Genomic DNA, 25946 nt, shown 5'->3' on the forward strand with positions numbered 1-25946 from the left:
CCAGAAACCACAAAGCTCATCTACAGCCACACCACACTGTATACGCCCAATCTCATCTGATCTTGGAAACTAAGTAGTGTTGGACCTGTTTAGTACTTGGGTGGGAGACCACCTGGAAATACAAGGTGCTGTAGGTATTTTTATACTGCCAACACCGTTCTGTGGATGTATTCCATTTTCAAATTTATTCATTTATGTACCAGTAGTTAGAAGTAGGAAAGATCTAACAGAAACCACAAAGCTCATCTAAAGCCACACCACGCTGGATACGCCCAAACTCATCTGATCTTGGAAGCTAAGCAGTATTGGGCCTGGTTAGTACTTGGATGGGAAACCACCTGGGAATACAAGGTGCTGTAGGTTTTTTCATACTGCCAACACCATTTTGTTGATGCATTCCATTTTCAAACTTATTCATTTATGTACCAGTAGTTAGAAGTAGAAAAGTTCTAACAGAAACCACAAAGCTCATCTACAGCCACACCACACTGGATATGCCCAATCTCCTCTGATCTTGGAAGCTAAGCAGTGTTGGGCATGGTTTGTACTTGTATGGGAGACCTCCTGGGAGTACAAGGTGCTGTAGGTATTTTTATACTGCCAACACCGTTCTGTTGATGCATACCATTTTCAAACTTATTCATTTATGTACCAGTAGTTAGAAGTAGAAAAGTTCTAACAGCAACCACAAAGCTCATCTACAGCCACACCACGCTGGATATACCCAATCTCATCTGATCTTTGAAATTAAGCAGTGTTGGGCCTGGTTAGTACTTGGATGGGAGACCACCTGGGAGTACAAGGTGCTGTAGGTATTTTTATACTGCCAACACCGTTCTGTTGATGCATTCCATTTTCAAGCTTATTCATTTATGTACCAGTAGTTAGAAGTAGAAAAGTTCTAACAGAAACCACAAAGCTCATATACAGCCACACCACACTGGATACACGCAATCTCATCTGATCTTGGAAGCTAAGCAGTGTTGGGCCTGGTTAGTACTTGGATGGGAGACCACCTGGGAATGCAGGGTGCTGTAGGTATTTTTATACTGCCAACACCGTTCTGTTGATGCATTCCATTTTCATACTTATTCATTTATGTACCAGTAGTTAGAAGTAGGAAAGATCTAACAGAAGCCACAAAGCTCATCTACACCCACACCACGCTGGATATGCCCAAACTCATCTGAACTTGGAAGCTAAGCAGTGTTGGGCCTGGTTAGTACTTGTTAGGGAGACCACCGGTGAATACAAGGTGCTGTAGGTATTTTTATACTGCCAACACCGTCCTGTTGATGCATTCCATTTTCAAACTTATTCATTTATGTACCAGTAGTTAGAAGTAGAAAAGTTCTAACAGCAACCACAAAGCTCATCTACAGCCACACCACGCTGGATATACCCAATCTCATCTGATCTTTGAAATTAAGCAGTGTTGGGCCTGGTTAGTACTTGGATGGGAGACCACCTGGGAGTACAAGGTGCTGTAGGTATTTTTATACTGCCAACACCGTTCTGTTGATGCATTCCATTTTCAAACTTATTCATTTATGTACCAGTAGTTAGAAGTAGAAAAGTTCTAACAGAAACCACAAAGCTCATATACAGCCACACCACACTGGATACACGCAATCTCATCTGATCTTGGAAGCTAAGCAGTGTTGGGCCTGGTTAGTACTTGGATGGGATACCACCTGGGAATGCATGGTACTGTAGGTATTTTTATACTGCCAACACCGTTCTGTTGATGCATTCCATTTTCAAACTTATTCATTTATGTACCAGTAGTTAGAAGTAGGAAAGATCTAACAGAAGCCAAAAAGCTCATCTACACCCACACCACGCTGGATATGCCCAAACTCATCTGAACTTGGAAGCTAAGCAGTGCTGGGCCTGGTTAGTACTTGTTAGGGAGACCACCGGTGAATACAAGGTGCTGTAGGTATTTTTATACTGCCAACACCGTCCTGTTGATGCATTCCATTTTCAAACGTATTCATTTATGTACCAGTAGTTAGAAGTAGAAAAGTTCTAACAGCAACCACAAAGCTCATCTACAGCCACACCACGCTGGATATACCCAATCTCATCTGATCTTTGAAATTAAGCAGTGTTGGGCCTGGTTAGTACTTGGATGGGAGACCACCTGGGAGTACAAGGTGCTGTAGGTATTTTTATACTGCCAACACCGTTCTGTTGATGCATTCCATTTTCAAACTTATTCATTTATGTACCAGTAGTTAGAAGTAGAAAAGTTCTAACAGAAACCACAAAGCTCATATACAGCCACACCACACTGGATACACGCAATCTCATCTGATCTTGGAAGCTAAGCAGTGTTGGGCCTGGTTAGTACTTGGATGGGAGACCACCTGGGAATGCAGGGTGCTGTAGGTATTTTTATACTGCCAACACCGTTCTGTTGATGCATTCCATTTTCAAACTTATTCATTTATGTACCAGTAGTTAGAAGTAGGAAAGATCTAACAGAAGCCACAAAGCTCATCTACACCCACACCACGCTGGATATGCCCAAACTCATCTGAACTTGGAAGCTAAGCAGTGTTGGGCCTGGTTAGTACTTGTTAGGGAGACCACCGGTGAATACAAGGTGCTGTAGGTATTTTTATACTGCCAACACCGTCCTGTTGATGCATTCCATTTTCAAACTTATTCATTTATGTACCAGTAGTTAGAAGTAGAAAAGTTCTAACAGCAACCACAAAGCTCATCTACAGCCACACCACGCTGGATATACCCAATCTCATCTGATCTTTGAAATTAAGCAGTGTTGGGCCTGGTTAGTACTTGGATGGGAGACCACCTGGGAGTACAAGGTGCTGTAGGTATTTTTATACTGCCAACACCGTTCTGTTGATGCATTCCATTTTCAAACTTATTCATTTATGTACCAGTAGTTAGAAGTAGAAAAGTTCTAACAGAAACCACAAAGCTCATATACAGCCACACCACACTGGATACATGCAATCTCATCTGATCTTGGAAGCTAAGCAGTGTTGGGCCTGGTTAGTACTTGGATGGGATACCACCTGGGAATGCATGGTGCTGTAGGTATTTTTATACTGCCAACACCGTTCTGTTGATGCATTCCATTTTCAAACTTATTCATTTATGTACCAGTAGTTAGAAGTAGGAAAGATCTAACAGAAGCCAAAAAGCTCATCTACACCCACACCACGCTGGATATGCCCAAACTCATCTGAACTTGGAAGCTAAGCAGTGCTGGGCCTGGTTAGTACTTGTTAGGGAGACCACCGGTGAATACAAGGTGCTGTAGGTATTTTTATACTGCCAACACCGTCCTGTTGATGCATTCCATTTTCAAACGTATTCATTTATGTACCAGTAGTTAGAAGTAGAAAAGTTCTAACAGCAACCACAAAGCTCATCTACAGCCACACCACGCTGGATATACCCAATCTCATCTGATCTTTGAAATTAAGCAGTGTTGGGCCTGGTTAGTACTTGCATGGGAGACCACGTGGGAATACAAGGTGCTGTAGGTATTTTTATACTGCCAACACCGTTCTGTTGATGCATTGCATATTCAAACTTATTCATTTATGAACCAGTAGTTAGAAGTAGAAAAGTTCTAACAGAAACCTCAAAGCTCATCAGCAGCCACACCACACTGGTTGTGCCCAATCTCATCTGGTCTAAGAAGCTAAGCAATGTTGGGCCTGGTTAGTACTTGGATGGGAGACCACTTGGGAATACAAGGTGCTGTAGGTAATTTTATACTGCCATCTCCGTTCTGTTGATGCATTCCATTTTCAAACTTATTCATTTATGTACCAGTAGTTAGAAGTAGGAAAGATCTAACAGAAACCACAAAGCTCCTCTACAGCCACACCACACTGGATACGCCCAATCTCATCTGATCTTGGAAACTAAGCAGTATGGGGCCTGGTTAGTACTTGGATGGGAGACCACCTGGGAATACAAAGTGCTGTAGATATTTTTATACTGCCAACACTGTTCTGTTGATGCATACCTTTTTCAAACGTATTCATTTATGTACCAGTAGTTAGAAGTAGAAAAGTTCTAACAGCAACCACAAAGCTCATCTACAGCCTCACCACACTGGATACACCCAATGTCATCTGATCTTGGAAGCTAAGCAGTGTTGGGCCTGGTTAGTACTTGGATGGGAGACCACCTGGGAGTACAAGGTGATGTAGGTATTTTCATACTGCCAACACCGTTCTGTTGATGCATTCCATTTTCAATCTTATTCATTTATGTACCAGTAGTTAGAAGTAGAAAAGTTCTACCAGAAACCACAAAGCTCATCTACAGCCACACCACACTGTATACGCCCAATCTCATCTGATCTTGGAAACTAAGTAGTGTTGGACCTGTTTAGTACTTGGGTGGGAGACCACCTGGGAGTACAAGGTGCTGTAGGTATTTTTATACTGCCAACACCGTTCTGTTGATGCATTCCATTTTCAAACTTATTCATTTATGTACCAGTAGTTAGAAGTAGAAAAGTTCTAACAGAAACCACAAAGCTCATATACAGCCACACCACACTGGATACATGCAATCTCATCTGATCTTGGAAGCTAAGCAGTGTTGGGCCTGGTTAGTACTTGGATGGGATACCACCTGGGAATGCATGGTGCTGTAGGTATTTTTATACTGCCAACACCGTTCTGTTGATGCATTCCATTTTCAAACTTATTCATTTATGTACCAGTAGGGTATCCGGTCGATGGATCGGCAGACGCTTGATCGACAATGCGAACATCGACCACGCAACATAGACAACATCTACATCGACAGTGTTCGAACATCTACAAACACAAGATCGACATCCCACTAACATCGGCACACACTACATCGACAAACACTGAACATCGACAATACGTATGCTCGATAAACAAAACATCGACACACAAATGATCGATCACGCACAACATCGAAACAACGTCAGGTCGACCAACAAATCATCGACATGTAATTGTTCTACAAACAAATGCATCGACCTACTGAAGATCGACCAACCATAGACAGACAAAACATAGATTGACATGTAATTGTGCGACAAACAAATACATCGACTTACTGAAGATCGGCAAACATTAGATTGACAAGTAATTGTTCGACAAACAAATACATCGACCTACAGAAGATCGACATACCATAGACCGACAATTTATCGATCGACATGAAATTGTTCGTCAAACAAATACATCGACATACATAAGATCGACAAACCATAGACCGACCACTCATAGATCGACATGTAATTGTTCGACAAACAATACCCTGACCTGCTGCACATCTGCAACACCCTCCCCCCCCCGCTATTCCCCACGATACCCTTCCAAAGTCAGACGCCGCCTCCATCCCCCCTAGTCACCCCGCTGCCCGTCTACATTTACACGCCTAGCTAGACACCCCACTACATTACGCGCCCCATGTTTCACCGTGGCACTACAAGTAACACAACGCCCTGGCACTGCTCCCCGCTCTGGTAGCACAGTCACACCCTTTAAGGAACACCCCACCCATGTCTGCCAGCACACCTGGGCACCCGGCTGCACATCTGCAACGCTGACACCCTCCCCCCCCCCCCCCCGCCCGCTATTCCCCACGATACCCGTCCAAAGTTAGACGCCGCCTCCATCCCCCCTAGTCACCCCGCTGCCTGTCTACATTTACACGCCTAGCTAGACACCCCACTACATTACGCGCCCCATGTTTCACCGTGGCACTACAAGTAACACAACGCCCTGGCACTGCTCCCCGCTCTGGTAGCACAGTCACACCCTTTAAGAACACCCCACCCATGTCTGCCAGCACACCTGGGCACCCGGCTGCACATCTGCAACGCTGACACCCTCCCCCCCCCCCGCCCGCTATTCCCCACGATACCCGTCCAAAGTTAGACGCCGCCTCCATCCCCCCTAGTCACCCCGCTGCCTGTCTACATTTACACGCCTAGCTAGACACCCCACTACATTACGCGCCCCATGTTTCACCGTGGCACTACAAGTAACACAACGCCCTGGCACTGCTCCCCGCTCTGGTAGCACAGTCACACCCTTTAAGAACACCCCACCCATGTCTGCCAGCACACCTGGGCACCCGGCTGCACATCTGCAACGCTGACACCCTCCCCCCCCCCCCCCGCCCGCTATTCCCCACGATACCCGTCCAAAGTTAGACGCCGCCTCCATCCCCCCTAGTCACCCCGCTGCCCGTCTACATTTACACGCCTAGCTAGACACCCCACTACATTACGCGCCCCATGTTTCACCGTGGCACTACAAGTAACACAACGCCCTGGCACTGCTCCCCGCTCTGGTAGCACAGTCACACCCTTTAAGAACACCCCACCCATGTCTGCCAGCACACCTGGGCACCCGGCTGCACATCTGCAATGCTGACACCCTCCCCCCCCCCCCCCGCCCGCTATTCCCCACGATACCCGTCCAAAGTTAGACGCCGCCTCCATCCCCCCTAGTCACCCCGCTGCCTGTCTACATTTACACGCCTAGCTAGACACCCCACTACATTACGCGCCCCATGTTTCACCGTGGCACTACAAGTAACACAACGCCCTGGCACTGCTCCCCGCTCTGGTAGCACAGTCACACCCTTTAAGAACACCCCACCCATGTCTGCCAGCACACCTGGGCACCCGGCTGCACATCTGCAACGCTGACACCCTCCCCCCCCCCCCCCCGCCCGCTATTCCCCACGATACCCGTCCAAAGTTAGACGCCGCCTCCATCCCCCCTAGTCACCCCGCTGCCTGTCTACATTTACACGCCTAGCTAGACACCCCCACTACATTACGCGCCCCATGTTTCACCGTGGCACTACAAGTAACACAACGCCCTGGCACTGCTCCCCGCTCTGGTAGCACAGTCACACCCTTTAAGAAACACCCCACTCATGTCTGCCAGCACACCTGGGCACCCAGCTGCACATCTGCAACGCTGACACCCTCCCACCTCCCCCACCCCCCCCCCCCCCGGCTATCACATTTTACAAACTCACAGTTACAGATTTAACATTTTTTTAAAGTATTCTCTCCTAAACTTTTCCATGATATCACCACTATCACCTTGGCATCATGTCCCAGACTTGCTATTCAGAATTCATTGTAAACTAATCCATTTAAGTTATAGCCAAACAAAGCTATTATTATGAACCTGTCTCTATTCTTTTTTTCCACTCTCATTAGTCTATTCTAAACAGGTTCATTAAATCACCACTATCACCTTGGCGTCAGGTCCAACATTTTTTTCCACCAATCTTTTCAAAATAATCGAATTAAGTTCCATCTAGACAAAGCCATTCTTCTGAACTTATTTCAATTTTTTTTGGCCATTTTTTCCAAACGACTTAACTCATGGAACACATACGTCTCCAGTTACCCTTTTAGCATAGATAAGAAAAAGTCTGATTTTTATTATCCCAAATATATGCGCTGCCCTACTAAATTAAATACCAATTCCAATATAATCCATTTAATATGTTTCCACATTAATATCATTACATATGCCACTACCTGAAACTTTGGTACTACAGGCTCCAGCTTGTCCGTTATTCTCCAAATATACTGAAATGAATCCCAGTCCAAACAACCATGCTTTTGAACTTTTTATGAAGAACTTTGCACCTCCATAAGCTGAACATCACCCCGTATCTCCTCCGACTCCCCCTTCTTGTGCTCCCAGAGATTATAGAGCTCCTATCCCATAGATGACAGAGCCCCTACACCTAACGTCTCTACACCCCGTTAACTTCCAGAAGACCCCCGCTATTAGCGCTACCACCTTCGCTGATTCCACCCTTGGAACTACAGCTCCCAGCAAGTCCTTACCACCACCGCCACAAGCCCCTCTGCCCGTCACCTGAACTGCTTAGCCCCCCTAGTCCCTGCAGTGCACCCCTTCTTCCAACCACTACTCCCTCCATGTCCTCCCAGCGATCCTGGGTTGCCTACACTTAGTCTTCCCGACACCCCCGTCTACTTCAACACTATCCCCCGCTAATCGTGCTACCCCAGCTACTGTTTTAATCCTTGTAACTACAGTTTCCATCCCTCAGTTTAGACCCTGCAAGCTTGGCTGTAAAATACATTCCCCACAACACTGCTTTTCACCCCTGCTTGCTGCAGATTACACCATCTTCTACACTACTCCCTCCACTCATTCCTCCACGATATTACCTTGCACCTTGACGTGGTCTCATCCTGACCCCAACCCAAAAACGACATTTTTCCCTACACACAAATTTTTTATTTCATGACTTGAAATATGCACACATCATCCTTAAACCCCACCACCCACAAACAAACACACAATTTACACTCACTGATTGAAATCTGTCTTGAACTAGTCTCTCTTAAATAGGTTCATTAAATCACCACTATCACCTTGGCGGGGGGGGGGGGGGGAGGGTGTCAGCGTTGCAGATGTGCAGCCGGGTGCCCAGGTGTGCTGGCAGACATGGGTGGGGTGTTCTTAAAGGGTGTGACTGTGCTACCAGAGCGGGGAGCAGTGCCAGGGCGTTGTGTTACTTGTAGTGCCACGGTGAAACATGGGGCGCGTAATGTAGTGGGGTGTCTAGCTAGGCGTGTAAATGTAGACAGGCAGCGGGGTGACTAGGGGGGATGGAGGCGGCGTCTAACTTTGGACGGGTATCGTGGGGAATAGCGGGCGGGGGGGGGGGGGGGGAGGGTGTCAGCGTTGCAGATGTGCAGCCGGGTGCCCAGGTGTGCTGGCAGACATGGGTGGGGTGTTCTTAAAGGGTGTGACTGTGCTACCAGAGCGGGGAGCAGTGCCAGGGCGTTGTGTTACTTGTAGTGCCACGGTGAAACATGGGGCGCGTAATGTAGTGGGGTGTCTAGCTAGGCGTGTAAATGTAGACGGGCAGCGGGGTGACTAGGGGGGATGGAGGCGGCGTCTAACTTTGGACGGGTATCGTGGGGAATAGCGGGCGGGGGGGGGGGGGAGGGTGTCAGCGTTGCAGATGTGTATTGTGTATGTCAGGCATGTCCAAACTGTGGCACTCCAGGTGTGGAGAAACTACACATCCCAGCATGCACTGAAACTATATTGGCCTATATTTACATGTAGATATCTTAGATATGTTATCTGTCAAAGTAATTAGTGTCGATCTTAGTTATGTCGATCTTGTGTATGTCGACCTATTACATGTCGTGCAATTTAAGTGTCGATCTAAGTTTTGTCGCACTTAGTTATGTCGATCTTGTGTATGTCGACCTATTACCTTTCGAACCTTTTAAGTGTCGATCTAAGTTTTGTCGCACTTAGTTATGTCGATCTTGTGTATGTCGACCTATTACCTTTCGAACCTTTTAAGTGTCGATCTAAGTTTTGTCTACCAAATGAGTGGTCGGTCTAACACATTTCGAACTAAAAGATGTTCGATTTAATGGCAGTCGGCCTATTTAATGTCGAACTAGTTACTGTCGGTCTAACGCAGTTGTCGAGCAAACTACTGTCGATCTTAATCCATGTCTAAGTAAAATATTCGATAAAGTAGCTGTCGATCATTTGTTATGGTCGATCAAATACATGTCGAACTAAAGATACTGCCGATATACAGACAGTCGATGAGTTGTGTTGTTCGAACTATCGTGGTCGTTCAAAACATTGTCGCACAAACGGATGCCGATAAAACGAACCACACCCACCAGTAGTTAGAAGTAGGAAAGATCTAACAGAAGCCAAAAAGCTCATCTACACCCACACCACGCTGGATATGCCCAAACTCATCTGAACTTGGAAGCTAAGCAGTGCTGGGCCTGGTTAGTACTTGTTAGGGAGACCACCGGTGAATACAAGGTGCTGTAGGTATTTTTATACTGCCAACACCGTCCTGTTGATGCATTCCATTTTCAAACGTATTCATTTATGTACCAGTAGTTAGAAGTAGAAAAGTTCTAACAGCAACCACAAAGCTCATCTACAGCCACACCACGCTGGATATACCCAATCTCATCTGATCTTTGAAATTAAGCAGTGTTGGGCCTGGTTAGTACTTGCATGGGAGACCACGTGGGAATACAAGGTGCTGTAGGTATTTTTATACTGCCAACACCGTTCTGTTGATGCATTGCATATTCAAACTTATTCATTTATGAACCAGTAGTTAGAAGTAGAAAAGTTCTAACAGAAACCTCAAAGCTCATCAGCAGCCACACCACACTGGTTGTGCCCAATCTCATCTGGTCTAAGAAGCTAAGCAATGTTGGGCCTGGTTAGTACTTGGATGGGAGACCACTTGGGAATACAAGGTGCTGTAGGTAATTTTATACTGCCATCTCCGTTCTGTTGATGCATTCCATTTTCAAACTTATTCATTTATGTACCAGTAGTTAGAAGTAGGAAAGATCTAACAGAAACCACAAAGCTCCTCTACAGCCACACCACACTGGATACGCCCAATCTCATCTGATCTTGGAAACTAAGCAGTATGGGGCCTGGTTAGTACTTGGATGGGAGACCACCTGGGAATACAAAGTGCTGTAGATATTTTTATACTGCCAACACTGTTCTGTTGATGCATACCTTTTTCAAACGTATTCATTTATGTACCAGTAGTTAGAAGTAGAAAAGTTCTAACAGCAACCACAAAGCTCATCTACAGCCTCACCACACTGGATACACCCAATGTCATCTGATCTTGGAAGCTAAGCAGTGTTGGGCCTGGTTAGTACTTGGATGGGAGACCACCTGGGAGTACAAGGTGATGTAGGTATTTTCATACTGCCAACACCGTTCTGTTGATGCATTCCATTTTCAATCTTATTCATTTATGTACCAGTAGTTAGAAGTAGAAAAGTTCTACCAGAAACCACAAAGCTCATCTACAGCCACACCACACTGTATACGCCCAATCTCATCTGATCTTGGAAACTAAGTAGTGTTGGACCTGTTTAGTACTTGGGTGGGAGACCACCTGGAAATACAAGGTGCTGTAGGTATTTTTATACTGCCAACACCGTTCTGTTGATGCATTCCATTTTCAAACTTATTCATTTATGTACCAGTAGTTAGAAGTAGGAAAGATCTAACAGAAACCACAAAGCTCATCTAAAGCCACACCACGCTGGATACGCCCAAACTCATCTGATCTTGGAAGCTAAGCAGTATTGGGCCTGGTTAGTACTTGGATGGGAGACCACCTGGGAATACAAGGTGCTGTAGGTTTTTTCATACTGCCAACACCATTTTGTTGATGCATTCCATTTTCAAACTTATTCATTTATGTACCAGTAGTTAGAAGTAGAAAAGTTCTAACAGAAACCACAAAGCTCATCTACAGCCACACCACACTGGATATGCCCAATCTTCTCTGATCTTGGAAGCTAAACAGTGTTGGGCATGGTTTGTACTTGTATGGGAGACCACCTGGGAATACAAAGTGCTGTAGGTGTTTTTATACTGCCAACACCGTTCTGTTGATGCATACCATTTTCAAACTTATTCATTTATGTACCAGTAGTTAGAAGTAGAAAAGTTCTAACAGCAACCACAAAGCTAATCTACAGCTACACCACGCTGGATATACCCAATCTCATCTGATCTTAGAAATTAAGCAGTGTTGGGCCTGGTTAGTACTTGCATGGGAGACCACCTGAGAATACAAGGTGCTGTAGGTATTTTTATACTGCCAACACCGTTCTGTGGATGCATTCCATATTCAAACTTATTCATTTATGTACCAGTAGTTAGAAGTAGAAAAGTTCTAACAGAAACCTCAAAGCTCATCTGCAGCCACACCACACTGGATATGCCCAATCTCATCCGATCTTGGAAACTAAGCAGTATTGGGCCTTGTTTGTACTTGGATGGGAGACCACCTGGGAATACAAGGTGCTGTAGATATTTTTATACTGCCAACACCGTTCTGTTGATGCATACCTTTTTCAAACGTATTCATTTATGTACCAGTTGTTAGAAGTAGAAAAGTTCTAACAGCAACCGCAAAGCTCATCTACTGTCTCACCACACTGGATACACCCAATGTCATCTGATCTTGGAAGCTAAGCAGTGTTGGGCCTGGATAGTACTTGAATGGGAGACCACCTGGGAGTACAAGGTGATGTAGGTATTTTCATGCTGCCAACACCGTTCTGTTGATGCATTCCATTTTCAATCTTATTAATTTATGTACCAGTAGTTAGAAGTAGAAAAGTTCTACCAGAAACCACAAAGCTCATCTACAGCCACACCACACTGGATACGCCCAATCTCATCTGATCTTGGAAGCTAAGCAGTGTTGGGCCTGGTTAGTACTTGTTAGGGAGACCACCGGTGAATACAAGGTCCTGTAGGTATTTTTATACTGCCAACACCGTTCTGTTGATGCATTCCATTTTCAAACTTATTCATTTATGTACTAGTAGTTAGAAGTAGAAAAGTTCTAACAGCAACCACAAAGCTCATCTACAGCCACACCACGCTGGATATACCCAATCTCATCTGATCTTTGAAATTAAGCAATGTTGGACCTGGTTAGTACTTGCATGGGAGACCACCTGGGAATACAAGGTGCTGTAGGTATTTTTATACTGCCAACACCGTTCTGTTGATGCATTCCATATTCAAACTTATTCATTTATGTACCAGTAGTTAGAAGTAGAAAAGTTCTAACAGAAACCGCAAAGCTCATCTGCAGCCACACCACACTGGATATGCCCAATCTCATCTGTTCTAGGAAGCTAAGCAATGTTGGGCCTGGTTAGTACTTTGATGGGAGACCACCTAGGAATACAAGGTGCTGTAGGTAATTTTATACTGCCAACACCGTTCTGTTGATGCATTCCATATTCAAACTTATTCATTTATGTACCAGTAGTTAGAAGTAGGAAAGATCTAACAGAAACCACAAAGCTCCTCTACAGCCACACCACACTGTATACGCCCAATCTCATCTGATCTTGGAAACTAAGCAGTGTTGGGCCTGTTTAGTGCTTGGGTGGGAGACCACCTGGAAATACAAGGTGCTGTAGGTATTTTTATACTGCCAACACCGTTCTGTTGATGCATTCCATTTTCAAACTTATTCATTTATGTACCAGTAGTTAGAAGAAGAAAAGTTCTAACAGAAACCACAAAGCTCATCTACAGCCACACCACACTGGATATGCCCAATCTCATATGATCTTGGATGTTAAGCAGTGTTGGGCCTGGTTAGTACTTGGATGGAAGACCACCTGGGAATACAAGGTGCTGTAGGTATTTTTATACTGCCAACACCGTTCTGTTGATGCATACCATTTTCAAACTTATTCATTTATGTACCAGTAGTTAGAAGTAGAAAAGTTCTAACAGCAACCACAAAGCTCATCTACAGCCACACCACGCTGGATATACCCAATATCATCTGATCTTTGAAGCTAAGCAGTGTTGGGCCTGGTAAGTACTTGTATGGGAGACCACCTGGGAGTACAAGGTGCTGTAGGTATTTTTATACTGCCAACACCATTCTGTTGATGCATTCCATTTTCAAACTTAATCATTTAGGAACCAGTAGTTAGAAGTAGAAAAGTTCTAACAGAAACCACAAAGCTCATCTACAGCCACACCACACTGGATACACCCAATCTCATCTGATCTTGGAAGCTAAGCAGTGTAGAGCCTGGTTAGTACTTGAATGGGAGACCACCTGGGAGTACAAGGTGCTGTAGGTATTTTTATACTGCCAACACTGTTCTGTTGATGCATACCATTTTCAAACTTATTCATTTATGTACCAGTAGTTAGAAGTAGAAAAGTTCTAACAGCAACCACAAAGCTCATCTGCAGCCACACCACGCTGGATATACCCAATCTCATCTGATCTTTGAAATTAAGCAGTGTTGGGTCTGGTTAGTACTTGGATGGGAGACCACCTGGGAGTACAAGGTGCTGTAGGTATTTTTATACTGCCAACACCGTTCTGTTGATGCATTCCATTTTCAAACTTATTCATTTATGTACCAGTAGTTAGAAGTAGAAAAGTTCTAACACTAACCACAAAGCTCATCTACAGCCACACCACACTGGATACACGCAATCTCATCTGATCTTGGAAGCTAAGCAGTGTTGGGCCTGGTTAGTACTTGGATGGGAGACCACCTGGGAATACAGGGTGCTGTAGGTATTTTTATACTGCCAACACAGTTCTGTTGATGCATTCTATTTTCAAACTTATTCATTTATGTACCAGTAGTTAGAAGTAGGAAAGATCTAACAGAAACCAGAAAGATCATCTATAGCCACACAACACTGGATACGCCCAATCTCATCTGATCTTGGAAACTAAGCAGTATTGGGCCTGGTTAGTACTTGGATGGGAGACCACCTGGGAATACAAGGTGCTGTAGGTGTTTTCATACTGCCAACACCATTTTGTTGATGCATTCCATTTTCAAACTTAATCATTTATGTACCAGTAGTTAGAAGTAGAAAAGTTCTAACAGAAACCACAAAGCTCGTCTACAGCCACACCACACTGGATACACCCAATCTCATCTGATCTTGGAAGCTAAGCAGTGTTGGGCCTGGTTAGTACTTGAATGGGAGACCACCTGGGAGTACAAGGTGCTGTAGGTATTTTTATACTGCCAACACCGTTCTGTTGATGCATACCATTTTCAAACTTATTCATTTATGTACCAGTAGTTAGAAGTAGAAAAGTTCTAACAGGAACCACAAAGCTAATCTACAGCCACACCACGCTGGATATACCCAATCTCATCTGATCTTTGAAATTAAGCAGTGTTGGGCCTGGTTAGTACTTTAATGGGAGACCACCTGGGAGTACAAGGTGCTGTAGGTTTTTTTATACTGCCAACATCGTTCTGTTGATGCATTCCATTTTCAAACTTATTCATTTATGTACCAGTAGTTAGAAGTAGAAAAGTTTGAACAGAAACCACAAAGCTCGTCTACAGCCACACCACACTGGATACACGCAATCTCATCTGATCTTGGAAGCTAAGCAGTGTTGGGCCTGGTTAGTACTTGGATGGGAGACCACCTGGGAATACAAAGTGCTGTAGATATTTTTATACTGCCAACACTGTTCTGTTGATGCATACCTTTTTCAAACGTATTCATTTATGTACCAGTAGTTAGAAGTAGAAAAGTTCTAACAGCAACCACAAAGCTCATCTACAGCCTCACCAAACTGGATACACCCAATGTCATCTGATCTTGGAAGCTAAGCAGTGTTGGGTCTGGTTAGTACTTGGATGGGAGTCCACCTGGGAGTACAAGGTGATGTAGGTATTTTCATACTGCCAACACCGTTCTGTTGATGCATTCCATTTTCAAACTTATTCATTTATGTACCAGTAGTTAGAAGTAGAAAAGTTCTAACAGAAACCACAAAGCTCATCTACAGCCACGCCACACTGGATATGCCCAATCTTCTCTGATCTTGGAAGCTAAACAGTGTTGGGCATGGTTTGTACTTGTATGGGAGACCACCTGGGAATACAAAGTGCTGTAGGTGTTTTTATACTGCCAACACCGTTCTGTTGATGCATACCATTTTCAAACTTATTCATTTATGTACCAGTAGTTAGAAGTAGAAAAGTTCTAACAGCAACCACAAAGCTAATCTACAGCTACACCACGCTGGATATACCCAATCTCATCTGATCTTAGAAATTAAGCAGTGTTGGGCCTGGTTAGTACTTGCATGGGAGACCACCTGAGAATACAAGGTGCTGTAGGTATTTTTATACTGCCAACACCGTTCTGTGGATGCATTCCATATTCAAACTTATTCATTTATGTACCAGTAGTTAGAATTAGAAAAGTTCTAACAGAAACCTCAAAGCTCATCTGCAGCCACACCACACTGGATATGCCCAATCTCATCTGATCTTGGAAACTAAGCAGTATTGGGCCTGATTTGTACTTGGATGGGAGACCACCTGGGAATACAAGGTGCTGTAGATATTTTTATACTGCCAACACCGTTCTGTTGATGCATACCTTTTTCAAACGTATTCATTTATGTACCAGTTGTTAGAAGTAGAAAAGTTCTAACAGCAACTGCAAAGCTCATCTACTGCCTCACCACACTGGATACACCCAATGTCATCTGATCTTGGAAGCTAAGCAGTGTTGGGCCTGGATAGTACTTGAATGGGAGACCACCTGGGAGTACAAGGTGATGTAGGTATTTTCATACTGCCAACACCGTTCTGTTGATGCATTCCATTTTCAATCTTATTAATTTATGTACCAGTAGTTAGAAGTAGAAAAGTTCTACCAGAAACCACAAAGCTCATCTACAGCCACACCACACTGGATACGCCCAATCTCATCTGATCTTGGAAGCTAAGCAGTGTTGGGCCTGGTTAGTACTTGTTAGGGAGACCACCGGTGAATACAAGGTCCTGTAGGTATTTTTATACTGCCAACACCGTTCTGTTGATGCATTCCATTTTCAAACTTATTCATTTATGTACTAGTAGTTAGAAGTAGAAAAGTTCTAACAGCAACCACAAAGCTCATCTACAGCCACACCACGCTGGATATACCCAATCTCATCTGATCTTTGAAATTAAGCAATGTTGGACCTGGTTAGTACTTGCATGGGAGACCACCTGGGAATACAAGGTGCTGTAGGTATTTTTATACTGCCAACACCGTTCTGTTGATGCATTCCATATTCAAACTTATTCATTTATGTACCAGTAGTTAGAAGTAGAAAAGTTCTAACAGAAACCGCAAAGCTCATCTGCAGCCACACCACACTGGATATGCCCAATCTCATCTGTTCTAGGAAGCTAAGCAATGTTGGGCCTGGTTAGTACTTGGATGGGAGACCACCTAGGAATACAAGGTGCTGTAGGTAATTTTATACTGCCAACACTGTTCTGTTGATGCATTCCATATTCAAACTTATTCATTTATGTACCAGTAGTTAGAAGTAGGAAAGATCTAACAGAAACCACAAAGCTCCTCTACAGCCACACCACACTGTATACGCCCAATCTCATCTGATCTTGGAAACTAAGCAGTGTTGGGCCTGTTTAGTGCTTGGGTGGGAGACCACCTGGAAATACAAGGTGCTGTAGGTATTTTTATACTGCCAACACCGTTCTGTTGATGCATTCCATTTTCAAACTTATTCATTTATGTACCAGTAGTTAGAAGAAGAAAAGTTCTAACAGAAACCACAAAGCTCATCTACAGCCACACCACACTGGATATGCCCAATCTCATATGATCTTGGATGTTAAGCAGTGTTGGGCCTGGTTAGTACTTGGATGGAAGACCACCTGGGAATACAAGGTGCTGTAGGTATTTTTATACTGCCAACACCGTTCTGTTGATGCATACCATTTTCAAACTTATTCATTTATGTACCAGTAGTTAGAAGTAGAAAAGTTCTAACAGCAACCACAAAGCTCATCTACAGCCACACCACGCTGGATATACCCAATATCATCTGATCTTTGAAGCTAAGCAGTGTTGGGCCTGGTAAGTACTTGTATGGGAGACCACCTGGGAATACAAGGTGCTGTAGGTAATTTTATACTGCCAACACCGTTCTGTCGATGCATTCCATTTTCAAACTTATTCATTTATGTACCAGTAGTTAGAAGTAGGAAAGATCTAACAGAAACCACAAAGCTCATCTACAGCCACACCACACTGGATACACGCGATCTCATCAGATCTTGGAAGCTAAGCAGTGTTGGGCCTGGTTAGTACTTGAATGGGAGACCACCTGGGAGTACAAGGTGCTGTAGGTATTTTTATACTGCCAACACCGTTCTGTTGATGCATTCCATTTTCAAACTTATTCATTTATGTACCAGTAGTTAGAAGTAGAAAAGTTCTAACAGAAACCACAAAGCTCATCTGCAGCCACACCACAATGGATACATGCAATCTCTTCTGATATTGGAAGCTAAGCAGTGTTGGGCTTGGTTAGTACTTGGATGGGAGACCACCTGGGAATACAGGGTGCTGTAGGTATTTTTATACTGCCAACACAGTTCTGTTGATGCATTCTATTTTCAAACTTATTCATTTATGTACCAGTAGTTAGAAGTAGAAAAGATCTAACAGAAACCAGAAAGATAATCTATAGCCACACAACACTGGATACGCCCAATCTCATCTGATCTTGGAAACTAAGCAGTATTGGGCCTGGTTAGTACTTGGATGGTAGACCACCTGGGAGTAGAAGATGCTGTAGGTATTTTTATACTGCCAACACCGTTCTGTTGATGCATTCTATTTTCAAACTTATTCATTTATGTACCAGTAGTTAGAAGTAGGAAAGATCTAACAGAAACTAGAAAGTTCATCTACAGCCACACAACACTGGATACGCCCAATCTCATCTGATCTTGGAAACTAAGCAGTATTGGGCCTGGTTAATACTTGGATATGAGACCACCTGGGAATGCAAGGTGCTGTAGGTATTTTTATACTGCCAACATCGTTCTGTTGATGTATTCTATTTTCAAACTTATTCATTTATGTACCAGTAGTTAGAAGTAGAAAAGTTCTAACAGAAACCACAAAGCTCATTAACAGCCACACCACACTGTATACGCCCAATCTCATATCTCATCTGAACTTGGAAGCTAAGTAGTGTTGGGCCTGGTTAGTAGTTGTGTGGGAGACCACCTGGAAATACAAGGTGCTGTAGGTATTTTTATACTGCCATCACCATTCTGTTGATGCATTCCATTTTCAAATGTATTCATTTATGTACCAGTAGTTAGAAGTAGAAAAGTTCTAACAGAAACCACAAAGCTTATCTACAGCCACACCACGCTGGATACGCCCAAATTCATCTGATCTTGCAAGCTAAGCAGTGTTGGGTCTGGTTAGTACTTGGATGGGAGACCACCTGGGAATGCAAGGTGCTGTAGGTATTTTTATACTGCCAACACCGTTCTGCTGATGCATTCCATTTTCAAACTTATTCATTTATGTACCAGTAGTTAGAAGTAGGAAAGATCGAACAGAAACCACAAAGCTTATCTACAGCCACACCACACTGGATGTGCCCAATCTCATATGATCTTGGATGTTGGGCTTGGTTAGTACTTGGATGGGAGACCACATGGGAATACAAGGTGCTGTAGGTATTTTTATACTGCCAACACCGTTCTGTTGATGCATACCATTTTCAAACTTATTTATTTATGTACCAGTAGTTAGAAGTAGAAAAGTTCTAACAGCAACCACAAAGCTCATTTACAGCCTTACCACACTGGATACACCCAATCTCATCTGATCTTGGAAGCTAAGCAGTGCTGGGCCTGGTTAGTACTTAGATGGGAGACCACCTGGGAGTACAAGGTGATGTAGGTATTGTCATACTGCCAACACCGTTCTGTTGATGCATTCCATTTTCAAACTTATTCATTTATGTACCAGTAGTTAGAAGTAGAAAAGTTCTAACAGAAACCACAAAGCTAATCTACAGCCACACCACACTGGATACGCCCAATCTCATCTGATCTTGGAAGGTAAGCAGTGTTGGGCCTGGTTAGTACTTGTTAGGGAGACCACCGGTGAATACAAGGTGCTGTAGGTATTTTTATACTGCCAACACCGTTCTGTTGATGCATTCCATTTTCAAACTTATTCATTTATGTACCAGTAGTTAGAAGTAGAAAAGTTTTAACAGAAACCACAAAGCTCATCTACAGCCACACCACACTGTATACTCCCAATCTCATCTGATCTTGGAAACTAAGTAGTGTTGGGCTTGTTTAGTGCTTGGGTGGGAGACCACCTGGAAATACAAGGTGCTGTAGGTATTTTTATACTGTCAACACCGTTCTGTTGATGCATTCCATTTTCAAACTTATTCATTTATGTACCAGTAGTTAGAAGTAGAAAAGTTCTAACAGAAACCACAAAGCTCATCTACAGCCACACCACACTGGATATGCCCAATCTCATATGATCTTGGATGTTAAGCAGTGTTGGGCCTGGTTAGTACTTGGATGGGAGACCACCTGGGAATACAAGGTGCTGTAGGTATTTTTATACTGCCAACACCGTTCTGTTGATGCATACCATTTTCAAACTTATTCATTTATGTACCAGTAGTTAGAAGTAGAAAAGTTCTAACTGCAGCCACAAATCTCTTCTACAGCCTCACCACACTGGATACACCCAATTTCATCTTATCTTGGAAGCTAAGTAGTGTTGGGCCTGGTTAGTACTTGGATGGGAGACCACCTGGGAATACAAGGTGCTGTAGGTATTTTTATACTGCCAACACCGTTCTGTTGATGCATTCCATTTTCAAACTTAATCATTTATGTACCAGTAGTTAGAAGTAGAAAAGTTCTAACAGAAACCACAAAGCTCATCTACAGCCACACCACACTGGATACACCCAATCTCATCTGATCTTGGAAGCTAAGCAGTGTTGGGCCTGGTTATTACTTGAATGGGAGACCACCTGTGAGTACAAGGTGCTGTAGGTATTTTTATACTGCCAACACCATTCTGTTGATTCATACCATTTTCAAACTTATTCATTTATGTACCAGTAGTTAGAAGTAGAAAAGTTCTAACAGCAACCACAAAGCTCATCTACAGCCACACCATGCTGGATATACCCAATCTCATCTGATCTTTGAAATTAAGCAGTGTTGGGCCTGGTTAGTACTTGGATGGGAGACCACCTGGGAGTACAAGGTGCTGTAGGTATTTTTATACTGCCAGCACCGTTCTGTTGATGCATTCCATTTTCAAATTTATTTATTTATGTACCATTAGTTAAAAGTAGAAAAGTTCTAACAGAAACCACAAAGCTCATCTACAGCCACACCACACTGGATACACGCAATCTCATCTGATCTTGGAAGCTAAGCAGTGTTGGGCCTGGTTAGTATTTGGATGGGAGACCACCAGGGAATACAGGGTGCTGTAGGTATTTTTATACTGCCAACACCGTTCTGTTGATGCATTCTATTTTCAAACTTATTCATTTATGTACCAGTAGTTAGAAGTAGGAAAGATCTAACAGAAGCCAGAAAGATCATCTACAGCCACACAACACTGGATACGCCCAATCTCATCTGATCTTGGAAACTAAGCAGTATTGGGCCTGGTTAGTACTTGGATGGGAGACCACCTGGGAATACAAGGTGCTTTAGGTGTTTTCATACTGCCAACACTATTTTGTTGATGCATTCCATTTTCAAACTTATTCATTTATGTACCAGTAGTTAGAAGTAGAAAAGTTCTAACAGAAACCACAAAGCTCATCTACAGCCACACCACACTGGATATGCCCAATCTCCTCTGATCTTGGAAGCTAAGCAGTGTTGGGCATGGTTTGTACTTGTATGGGAGACCACCTGGGAATGCAAGGTGCTGTAGGTATGTTTATACTGCCAACATCGTTCTGTTGATGTATTCTATTATCAAACTTTTTCATTTATTTACCAGTAGTTAGAAGTAGGAAAGATCTAACAGAAACCACAAAGCTCATCTACAGCCACGCAACACTGGATGCACCCAATCTCATCTGATCTTGGAAACTAAGCAGTATTGGGCCTGGTTAGTACTTGGATGGGAGACCACCTGGGAATACAAAGTGCTGTAGGTGTTTTTATACTGCCAACACCGTTCTGTTGATGCATACCATTTTCAAACTTATTCATTTATGTACCAGTAGTTAGAAGTAGAAAAGTTCTAACAGCAACCACAAAGCTAATCTACAGCTACACCACGCTGTATATACCCAATCTCATCTGATCTTTGAAGCTAAGCAGTGTTGGGCCTGTTTAGTACTTGGATAGGAGACCGCCTGGGAGTACAAGGTGATGTAGGTATTTTCATACTGCCAACACCGTTCTGTTGATGCATTCCATTTTCAAACTTATTCATTTATGTACCAGTAGTTAGAAGTAGAAAAGTTCTGACAGAAACCACAAAGCTCATTTACAGCCACACCACACTGGATACGCCCAATCTCATCTGATCTTTGAAATTAAGCAGTGTTGGGCCTGGTTAGTACTTGCATGGGAGACCACCTGGGAATACAAGGTGCTGTAGGTATTTTTATACTGCCAACACCGTTCTGTTGATGCATTCCATATTCAAACTTATTCATTTATGTACCAGTAGTTAGAAGTAGAAAAGTTCTAACAGAAACCACAAAGCTCATTTGCAGCCACACCATACTGGATATTCCCAATCTCATCTGTTCTAGGAAGCTAAGCAATGTTGGGCCTGGTTAGTACTTGGATGGGAGACCACCTGGGAATACAAGGTGCTGTAGGTAATTTTATACTGCCAACACCGTTCTGTTGATGCATTCCATTTTCAAACTTATTCATTTATGTACCAGTAGTTAGAAGTAGGAAAGATCTAACAGAAACCACAAAGCTCCTCTACAGCCACACAACACTGGATACGCCCAATCTCATCTGATCTTGGAAACTAAGCAGTATTGGGCCTAGTTAGTACTTGGATGGGAGACCACCTGGGAATACAAGGTGCTGTAGGTATTTTTATACTGCCAACACCGTTCTGTTGATGCATTCCATATTCAAACTTATTCATTTATGTACCAGTAGTTAGAAGTAGAAAAGTTCTAACAGAAACCACAAAGCTCATCTACAGCCACACCACACTTGATATTCCCAATATCATCTGATCTTTGAAGCTAAACAGTGTTGGGCATGGTTAGTACTTGGATGGGAGACCACCTGGGAGTACAAGGTGCTGTAGGTATTTTTATACTGCCAACACCGTTCTGTTGATGCATTCCATATTCAAACTTATTCATTTATGTACCAGTAGTTAGAAGTAGGAAAGATCTAACAGAAACCACAAAGCTCCTCTACAGCCACACAACACTGGATACGCCCAATCTCATCTGATCTTGGAAACTAAGCAGTATTGGGCCTGGTTAGTACTTGGATGGGAGACCACCTGGGAATACAAGGTGCTGTAGGTGTTTTCATACTGCCAACACCATTTTGTTGATGCATTCCATTTTCAAACTTATTCATTTATGTACCAGTAGTTAGAAGTAGGAAAGATCTAACAGAAGCCACAAAGCTCATCTACAGTCACACCACACTGGATATGCCCAATCTCCTTATGATCTTGGAAGCTAAGCAGTGTTGGTCATGGTTTGTACTTGTATGGGAGACCACCTGGGAATGCAAGGTGCTGTAGGTATTTTTATACTGCCAACATCGTTCTGTTGATGTATTCTATTATCAAACTTTTTCATTTATTTACCAGTAGTTAGAAGTAGGAAAGATCTAACAGAAACCACAAAGCTCATCTACAGCCACACAACACTGGATGCACCCAATCTCATCTGATCTTGGAAACTAAGCAGTATTGGGCCTGGTTAGTACTTGGATGGGAGACCACCTGGGAATACAAAGTGCTGTAGGTGTTTTTATACTGCAAACACCGTTCTGTTGATGCATACCATTTTCAAACTTATTCATTTATGTACCAGTAGTTAGAAGTAGAAAAGTTCTAACAGCAACCACAAAGCTAATCTACAGCCACACCACGTTGGATATACCCAATCTCATCTGATCTTTGAAGCTAAGCAGTGATGGGCCTGTTTAGTACTTGGATGGGAGACCACCTGGGAGTACAAGGTAATGTAGGTATTTTCATACTGCCAACACCGTTCTGTTGATGCATTCCATTTTCAAACTTATTCATTTATGTACCAGTAGTTAGAAGTAGAAAAGTTCAAACAGAAACCACAAAGCTCATCTACAGCCACACCACAGTGGATACGCCCAATCTCATCTGATCTTGGAAGCTAAGCAGTGTTGGGCCTGGTTAGTACTTGTTAGGGAGACCACCTGGGAGTACAAGGTGCTGTAGGTATTTTTATACTGCCAACACCGTTCTGTTGATGCATTCCATTTTCAAACTTATTCATTTATGTACCAGTAGTTAGAAGTAGAAAAGTTCTAACAGAAACCGCAAAGCTCATCTACAGCCACACAACACTGGATGCACCCAATCTCATCTGATCTTGGAAACTAAGCAGTATTGGGCCTGGTTAGTACTTGGATGGGAGACCACCTGGGAATACAAAGTGCTGTAGGTGTTTTTATACTGCAAACACCATTCTGTTGATGCATACCATTTTCAAACTTATTCATTTATGTACCAGTAGTTAGAAGTAGAAAAGTTCTAACAGCAACCACAAAGCTAATCTACAGCCACACCACGTTGGATATACCCAATCTCATCTGATCTTTGAAGCTAAGCAGTGATGGGCATGTTTAGTACTTGGATGGGAGACCACCTGGGAGTACAAGGTGATGTAGGTATTTTCATACTGCCAACACCGTTCTGTTGATGCATTCCATTTTCAAACTTATTCATTTATGTACCAGTAGTTAGAAGTAGAAAAGTTCTAACAGAAACCACAAAGCTCATCTACAGCCACACCACACTGGATACGCCCAATCTCATCTGATCTTGGAAGCTAAGCAGTGTTGGGCCTGGTTAGTACTTGTTAGGGAGACCACCGGTGAATACAAGGTGCTGTAGGTATTTTTATACTGCCAACACCGTTCTGTTGATGCATTCCATTTCCAAACTTATTCATTTATGTACCAGTAGTTAGAAGTAGAAAAGTTCTAACAGCAACCAAAAAGCTCATCTACAGCCACACCACGCTGGATATACCCAATCTCATCTGATCTTTGAAATTCAGCAGTGTTGGGCCTGGTTAGTACTTGCATGGGAGACCACCGGTGAATACAAGGTGCTGTAGGTATTTTTATACTGCCAACATTGTTCTGTTGATGCATTCCATATTCAAACTTATTCATTTATGTACCAGTAGTTAGAAGTAGAAAAGTTCTAACAGAAACCACAAAGCTTATCTGCAGCCACACTACACTGGATATGCCCAATCTCCTCTCATCTTGGAAGCTAAGCAGTGTTGGTCATGGTTTGTATTTGTATGGGAGACCACCTGGGAATGCAAGGTGCTGTTGGTATTTTTATACTGCCAACACCGTTCTGTTGATGCATTCCATTTTCAAACTTTTTCATTTATTTACCAGTAGTTAGAAATAGGAAAGATCTAACAGAAACCACAAAGCTCATCTACAGGCACACAACACTGGATGCACCCAATCTCATCTGATCTTGGAAACTAAGCAGTATTGGGCCTGGTTAGTACTTGGATGGGAGACCACCTGGGAATACAAAGTGATGTAGGTGTTTTTATACTGCAAACACCGTTCTGTTGATGCATACCATTTTCAAACTTTTCCATTTATGTACCAGTAGTTAGAAGTAGAAAAGTTCTAACAGCAACCACAAAGCTAATCTACAGCCACACCACGCTGGATATACCCAATCTCATCTGATCTTTGAAGCTAAGCTGTGTTGGGGCTGTTTAGTACTTGGATGGGAGACCACCTGGGAGTACAAGGTGATGTAGGTATTTTCATACTGCCAACACCGTTCTGTTGATGCATTCCATTTTCAAACTTATTCATTTATGTACCAGTAGTTAGAAGTAGAAAAGTTCTAACAGAAACCACAAAGCTCATCTACAGCCACACCACACTGGATACGCCCAATCTCATCTGATCTTGGAAGTTAAGCAGTGTTGGGCCTGGTTAGTACTTGTTAGGGAGACCACCGGTGAATACAAGGTGCTCTTGGTATTTTTATACTGCCAACACCGTTCTGTTGATGCATTTCATTTTCAAACTTATTCATTTATGTACCAGTAGTTAGAAGTAGGAAAGATCTAACAGAAGCCACAAAGCTCATCTACACCCACACCACGCTGGATATGCCCAAACTCATCTGAACTTGGAAGCTAAGCAGTGTTGGGCCTGGTTAGTGCTTGTTAGGGAGACCACCGGTGAATACAAGGTGCTGTAGGTATTTTTATACTGCCAACACCGTTCTGTTGATGCATTC

The 25946-nt window shown here is 43.2% G+C and overlaps 13 non-coding genes and 78 pseudogenes across 13 annotated transcripts; all 91 read left to right on the top strand.

Annotated features, from left to right (window-relative positions):
* The first annotated feature begins 18 nt into the window (after positions 1-18).
* Positions 19-137, top strand: LOC134961615 (5S ribosomal RNA; annotated as a pseudogene).
* Positions 138-244: 107 nt separating this feature from the next.
* On the top strand, positions 245-363 carry LOC134961545 (5S ribosomal RNA; annotated as a pseudogene).
* Positions 364-470: 107 nt separating this feature from the next.
* On the top strand, positions 471-589 carry LOC134961893 (5S ribosomal RNA; annotated as a pseudogene).
* A 107-nt stretch (positions 590-696) lies between these two features.
* On the top strand, positions 697-815 carry LOC134963727 (5S ribosomal RNA). The gene has a single exon (XR_010188150.1). It is a non-coding gene; the product is annotated as a 5S ribosomal RNA (ribosomal RNA).
* Positions 816-922: 107 nt separating this feature from the next.
* On the top strand, positions 923-1041 carry LOC134964710 (5S ribosomal RNA). The gene has a single exon (XR_010188241.1). It is a non-coding gene; the product is annotated as a 5S ribosomal RNA (ribosomal RNA).
* Positions 1042-1148: 107 nt separating this feature from the next.
* Positions 1149-1267, top strand: LOC134963877 (5S ribosomal RNA; annotated as a pseudogene).
* Positions 1268-1374: 107 nt separating this feature from the next.
* On the top strand, positions 1375-1493 carry LOC134963739 (5S ribosomal RNA). The gene has a single exon (XR_010188151.1). It is a non-coding gene; the product is annotated as a 5S ribosomal RNA (ribosomal RNA).
* Positions 1494-1600: 107 nt separating this feature from the next.
* Positions 1601-1719, top strand: LOC134960494 (5S ribosomal RNA; annotated as a pseudogene).
* A 107-nt stretch (positions 1720-1826) lies between these two features.
* On the top strand, positions 1827-1945 carry LOC134964111 (5S ribosomal RNA; annotated as a pseudogene).
* A 107-nt stretch (positions 1946-2052) lies between these two features.
* On the top strand, positions 2053-2171 carry LOC134963751 (5S ribosomal RNA). Its single transcript, XR_010188152.1, has one exon. It is a non-coding gene; the product is annotated as a 5S ribosomal RNA (ribosomal RNA).
* Positions 2172-2278: 107 nt separating this feature from the next.
* On the top strand, positions 2279-2397 carry LOC134964723 (5S ribosomal RNA). The gene has a single exon (XR_010188242.1). It is a non-coding gene; the product is annotated as a 5S ribosomal RNA (ribosomal RNA).
* A 107-nt stretch (positions 2398-2504) lies between these two features.
* On the top strand, positions 2505-2623 carry LOC134963878 (5S ribosomal RNA; annotated as a pseudogene).
* Positions 2624-2730: 107 nt separating this feature from the next.
* On the top strand, positions 2731-2849 carry LOC134963763 (5S ribosomal RNA). Its single transcript, XR_010188153.1, has one exon. It is a non-coding gene; the product is annotated as a 5S ribosomal RNA (ribosomal RNA).
* Positions 2850-2956: 107 nt separating this feature from the next.
* Positions 2957-3075, top strand: LOC134960631 (5S ribosomal RNA; annotated as a pseudogene).
* A 107-nt stretch (positions 3076-3182) lies between these two features.
* On the top strand, positions 3183-3301 carry LOC134964112 (5S ribosomal RNA; annotated as a pseudogene).
* A 107-nt stretch (positions 3302-3408) lies between these two features.
* Positions 3409-3527, top strand: LOC134959683 (5S ribosomal RNA; annotated as a pseudogene).
* Positions 3528-3634: 107 nt separating this feature from the next.
* Positions 3635-3753, top strand: LOC134963939 (5S ribosomal RNA; annotated as a pseudogene).
* Positions 3754-3860: 107 nt separating this feature from the next.
* On the top strand, positions 3861-3979 carry LOC134961998 (5S ribosomal RNA; annotated as a pseudogene).
* A 107-nt stretch (positions 3980-4086) lies between these two features.
* LOC134961207 (5S ribosomal RNA) lies at positions 4087-4205 on the top strand (annotated as a pseudogene).
* Positions 4206-4312: 107 nt separating this feature from the next.
* On the top strand, positions 4313-4431 carry LOC134960884 (5S ribosomal RNA; annotated as a pseudogene).
* A 107-nt stretch (positions 4432-4538) lies between these two features.
* LOC134960632 (5S ribosomal RNA) lies at positions 4539-4657 on the top strand (annotated as a pseudogene).
* A 5090-nt stretch (positions 4658-9747) lies between these two features.
* Positions 9748-9866, top strand: LOC134964113 (5S ribosomal RNA; annotated as a pseudogene).
* A 107-nt stretch (positions 9867-9973) lies between these two features.
* LOC134959684 (5S ribosomal RNA) lies at positions 9974-10092 on the top strand (annotated as a pseudogene).
* Positions 10093-10199: 107 nt separating this feature from the next.
* Positions 10200-10318, top strand: LOC134963940 (5S ribosomal RNA; annotated as a pseudogene).
* A 107-nt stretch (positions 10319-10425) lies between these two features.
* Positions 10426-10544, top strand: LOC134961999 (5S ribosomal RNA; annotated as a pseudogene).
* Positions 10545-10651: 107 nt separating this feature from the next.
* LOC134961208 (5S ribosomal RNA) lies at positions 10652-10770 on the top strand (annotated as a pseudogene).
* Positions 10771-10877: 107 nt separating this feature from the next.
* On the top strand, positions 10878-10996 carry LOC134961616 (5S ribosomal RNA; annotated as a pseudogene).
* Positions 10997-11103: 107 nt separating this feature from the next.
* On the top strand, positions 11104-11222 carry LOC134960898 (5S ribosomal RNA; annotated as a pseudogene).
* A 107-nt stretch (positions 11223-11329) lies between these two features.
* On the top strand, positions 11330-11448 carry LOC134963479 (5S ribosomal RNA; annotated as a pseudogene).
* Positions 11449-11555: 107 nt separating this feature from the next.
* On the top strand, positions 11556-11674 carry LOC134959971 (5S ribosomal RNA; annotated as a pseudogene).
* Positions 11675-11781: 107 nt separating this feature from the next.
* LOC134961816 (5S ribosomal RNA) lies at positions 11782-11900 on the top strand. The gene has a single exon (XR_010187966.1). It is a non-coding gene; the product is annotated as a 5S ribosomal RNA (ribosomal RNA).
* A 107-nt stretch (positions 11901-12007) lies between these two features.
* On the top strand, positions 12008-12126 carry LOC134963277 (5S ribosomal RNA; annotated as a pseudogene).
* Positions 12127-12233: 107 nt separating this feature from the next.
* Positions 12234-12352, top strand: LOC134962391 (5S ribosomal RNA; annotated as a pseudogene).
* Positions 12353-12459: 107 nt separating this feature from the next.
* On the top strand, positions 12460-12578 carry LOC134960960 (5S ribosomal RNA; annotated as a pseudogene).
* Positions 12579-12685: 107 nt separating this feature from the next.
* Positions 12686-12804, top strand: LOC134962785 (5S ribosomal RNA; annotated as a pseudogene).
* Positions 12805-12911: 107 nt separating this feature from the next.
* Positions 12912-13030, top strand: LOC134962539 (5S ribosomal RNA; annotated as a pseudogene).
* Positions 13031-13137: 107 nt separating this feature from the next.
* On the top strand, positions 13138-13256 carry LOC134959806 (5S ribosomal RNA; annotated as a pseudogene).
* Positions 13257-13363: 107 nt separating this feature from the next.
* LOC134962606 (5S ribosomal RNA) lies at positions 13364-13482 on the top strand (annotated as a pseudogene).
* A 107-nt stretch (positions 13483-13589) lies between these two features.
* Positions 13590-13708, top strand: LOC134964044 (5S ribosomal RNA). The gene has a single exon (XR_010188178.1). It is a non-coding gene; the product is annotated as a 5S ribosomal RNA (ribosomal RNA).
* Positions 13709-13815: 107 nt separating this feature from the next.
* LOC134960420 (5S ribosomal RNA) lies at positions 13816-13934 on the top strand (annotated as a pseudogene).
* Positions 13935-14041: 107 nt separating this feature from the next.
* LOC134959933 (5S ribosomal RNA) lies at positions 14042-14160 on the top strand. The gene has a single exon (XR_010187675.1). It is a non-coding gene; the product is annotated as a 5S ribosomal RNA (ribosomal RNA).
* Positions 14161-14267: 107 nt separating this feature from the next.
* LOC134961933 (5S ribosomal RNA) lies at positions 14268-14386 on the top strand (annotated as a pseudogene).
* A 107-nt stretch (positions 14387-14493) lies between these two features.
* On the top strand, positions 14494-14612 carry LOC134960326 (5S ribosomal RNA). The gene has a single exon (XR_010187738.1). It is a non-coding gene; the product is annotated as a 5S ribosomal RNA (ribosomal RNA).
* Positions 14613-14719: 107 nt separating this feature from the next.
* LOC134959652 (5S ribosomal RNA) lies at positions 14720-14838 on the top strand (annotated as a pseudogene).
* A 107-nt stretch (positions 14839-14945) lies between these two features.
* On the top strand, positions 14946-15064 carry LOC134964243 (5S ribosomal RNA). The gene has a single exon (XR_010188197.1). It is a non-coding gene; the product is annotated as a 5S ribosomal RNA (ribosomal RNA).
* A 107-nt stretch (positions 15065-15171) lies between these two features.
* LOC134964186 (5S ribosomal RNA) lies at positions 15172-15290 on the top strand (annotated as a pseudogene).
* A 107-nt stretch (positions 15291-15397) lies between these two features.
* Positions 15398-15516, top strand: LOC134964139 (5S ribosomal RNA; annotated as a pseudogene).
* Positions 15517-15623: 107 nt separating this feature from the next.
* Positions 15624-15742, top strand: LOC134959972 (5S ribosomal RNA; annotated as a pseudogene).
* Positions 15743-15849: 107 nt separating this feature from the next.
* Positions 15850-15968, top strand: LOC134959893 (5S ribosomal RNA; annotated as a pseudogene).
* A 107-nt stretch (positions 15969-16075) lies between these two features.
* Positions 16076-16194, top strand: LOC134963007 (5S ribosomal RNA; annotated as a pseudogene).
* A 107-nt stretch (positions 16195-16301) lies between these two features.
* LOC134962392 (5S ribosomal RNA) lies at positions 16302-16420 on the top strand (annotated as a pseudogene).
* A 107-nt stretch (positions 16421-16527) lies between these two features.
* LOC134960961 (5S ribosomal RNA) lies at positions 16528-16646 on the top strand (annotated as a pseudogene).
* A 107-nt stretch (positions 16647-16753) lies between these two features.
* Positions 16754-16872, top strand: LOC134962513 (5S ribosomal RNA; annotated as a pseudogene).
* Positions 16873-16979: 107 nt separating this feature from the next.
* LOC134962541 (5S ribosomal RNA) lies at positions 16980-17098 on the top strand (annotated as a pseudogene).
* Positions 17099-17205: 107 nt separating this feature from the next.
* Positions 17206-17324, top strand: LOC134959807 (5S ribosomal RNA; annotated as a pseudogene).
* A 107-nt stretch (positions 17325-17431) lies between these two features.
* LOC134962111 (5S ribosomal RNA) lies at positions 17432-17550 on the top strand (annotated as a pseudogene).
* Positions 17551-17657: 107 nt separating this feature from the next.
* Positions 17658-17776, top strand: LOC134963024 (5S ribosomal RNA). The gene has a single exon (XR_010188085.1). It is a non-coding gene; the product is annotated as a 5S ribosomal RNA (ribosomal RNA).
* Positions 17777-17883: 107 nt separating this feature from the next.
* On the top strand, positions 17884-18002 carry LOC134963276 (5S ribosomal RNA; annotated as a pseudogene).
* Positions 18003-18109: 107 nt separating this feature from the next.
* On the top strand, positions 18110-18228 carry LOC134964920 (5S ribosomal RNA; annotated as a pseudogene).
* Positions 18229-18335: 107 nt separating this feature from the next.
* LOC134958891 (5S ribosomal RNA) lies at positions 18336-18454 on the top strand (annotated as a pseudogene).
* Positions 18455-18561: 107 nt separating this feature from the next.
* On the top strand, positions 18562-18687 carry LOC134964197 (5S ribosomal RNA; annotated as a pseudogene).
* A 107-nt stretch (positions 18688-18794) lies between these two features.
* Positions 18795-18913, top strand: LOC134962275 (5S ribosomal RNA; annotated as a pseudogene).
* Positions 18914-19236: 323 nt separating this feature from the next.
* LOC134959654 (5S ribosomal RNA) lies at positions 19237-19355 on the top strand (annotated as a pseudogene).
* A 107-nt stretch (positions 19356-19462) lies between these two features.
* LOC134961271 (5S ribosomal RNA) lies at positions 19463-19581 on the top strand (annotated as a pseudogene).
* A 107-nt stretch (positions 19582-19688) lies between these two features.
* On the top strand, positions 19689-19807 carry LOC134962340 (5S ribosomal RNA; annotated as a pseudogene).
* A 107-nt stretch (positions 19808-19914) lies between these two features.
* Positions 19915-20033, top strand: LOC134963357 (5S ribosomal RNA). Its single transcript, XR_010188116.1, has one exon. It is a non-coding gene; the product is annotated as a 5S ribosomal RNA (ribosomal RNA).
* Positions 20034-20140: 107 nt separating this feature from the next.
* LOC134960737 (5S ribosomal RNA) lies at positions 20141-20259 on the top strand (annotated as a pseudogene).
* Positions 20260-20366: 107 nt separating this feature from the next.
* LOC134959674 (5S ribosomal RNA) lies at positions 20367-20485 on the top strand (annotated as a pseudogene).
* A 107-nt stretch (positions 20486-20592) lies between these two features.
* On the top strand, positions 20593-20711 carry LOC134959704 (5S ribosomal RNA; annotated as a pseudogene).
* A 107-nt stretch (positions 20712-20818) lies between these two features.
* LOC134959358 (5S ribosomal RNA) lies at positions 20819-20937 on the top strand (annotated as a pseudogene).
* Positions 20938-21044: 107 nt separating this feature from the next.
* LOC134963211 (5S ribosomal RNA) lies at positions 21045-21163 on the top strand (annotated as a pseudogene).
* Positions 21164-21270: 107 nt separating this feature from the next.
* On the top strand, positions 21271-21389 carry LOC134961956 (5S ribosomal RNA; annotated as a pseudogene).
* A 107-nt stretch (positions 21390-21496) lies between these two features.
* On the top strand, positions 21497-21615 carry LOC134962890 (5S ribosomal RNA; annotated as a pseudogene).
* Positions 21616-21722: 107 nt separating this feature from the next.
* On the top strand, positions 21723-21841 carry LOC134963213 (5S ribosomal RNA; annotated as a pseudogene).
* Positions 21842-21948: 107 nt separating this feature from the next.
* Positions 21949-22067, top strand: LOC134960558 (5S ribosomal RNA; annotated as a pseudogene).
* A 107-nt stretch (positions 22068-22174) lies between these two features.
* On the top strand, positions 22175-22293 carry LOC134963055 (5S ribosomal RNA; annotated as a pseudogene).
* A 107-nt stretch (positions 22294-22400) lies between these two features.
* LOC134962319 (5S ribosomal RNA) lies at positions 22401-22519 on the top strand (annotated as a pseudogene).
* A 107-nt stretch (positions 22520-22626) lies between these two features.
* Positions 22627-22745, top strand: LOC134963884 (5S ribosomal RNA; annotated as a pseudogene).
* A 107-nt stretch (positions 22746-22852) lies between these two features.
* LOC134962481 (5S ribosomal RNA) lies at positions 22853-22971 on the top strand (annotated as a pseudogene).
* Positions 22972-23078: 107 nt separating this feature from the next.
* Positions 23079-23198, top strand: LOC134963462 (5S ribosomal RNA; annotated as a pseudogene).
* A 107-nt stretch (positions 23199-23305) lies between these two features.
* LOC134962078 (5S ribosomal RNA) lies at positions 23306-23424 on the top strand (annotated as a pseudogene).
* A 107-nt stretch (positions 23425-23531) lies between these two features.
* LOC134962897 (5S ribosomal RNA) lies at positions 23532-23650 on the top strand (annotated as a pseudogene).
* Positions 23651-23757: 107 nt separating this feature from the next.
* LOC134960812 (5S ribosomal RNA) lies at positions 23758-23876 on the top strand (annotated as a pseudogene).
* A 107-nt stretch (positions 23877-23983) lies between these two features.
* On the top strand, positions 23984-24102 carry LOC134962074 (5S ribosomal RNA; annotated as a pseudogene).
* A 107-nt stretch (positions 24103-24209) lies between these two features.
* Positions 24210-24328, top strand: LOC134963085 (5S ribosomal RNA; annotated as a pseudogene).
* Positions 24329-24435: 107 nt separating this feature from the next.
* On the top strand, positions 24436-24554 carry LOC134960691 (5S ribosomal RNA; annotated as a pseudogene).
* Positions 24555-24661: 107 nt separating this feature from the next.
* LOC134962403 (5S ribosomal RNA) lies at positions 24662-24780 on the top strand (annotated as a pseudogene).
* Positions 24781-25113: 333 nt separating this feature from the next.
* Positions 25114-25232, top strand: LOC134964456 (5S ribosomal RNA; annotated as a pseudogene).
* Positions 25233-25339: 107 nt separating this feature from the next.
* On the top strand, positions 25340-25458 carry LOC134963816 (5S ribosomal RNA; annotated as a pseudogene).
* A 107-nt stretch (positions 25459-25565) lies between these two features.
* Positions 25566-25684, top strand: LOC134963160 (5S ribosomal RNA; annotated as a pseudogene).
* A 107-nt stretch (positions 25685-25791) lies between these two features.
* LOC134964780 (5S ribosomal RNA) lies at positions 25792-25910 on the top strand (annotated as a pseudogene).
* Positions 25911-25946: the final 36 nt, after the last annotated feature.

This window comes from Pseudophryne corroboree, chromosome 9 (genome assembly GCF_028390025.1).
Source record: "Pseudophryne corroboree isolate aPseCor3 chromosome 9, aPseCor3.hap2, whole genome shotgun sequence".
Classification (NCBI taxonomy): domain Eukaryota; kingdom Metazoa; phylum Chordata; class Amphibia; order Anura; family Myobatrachidae; genus Pseudophryne; species Pseudophryne corroboree.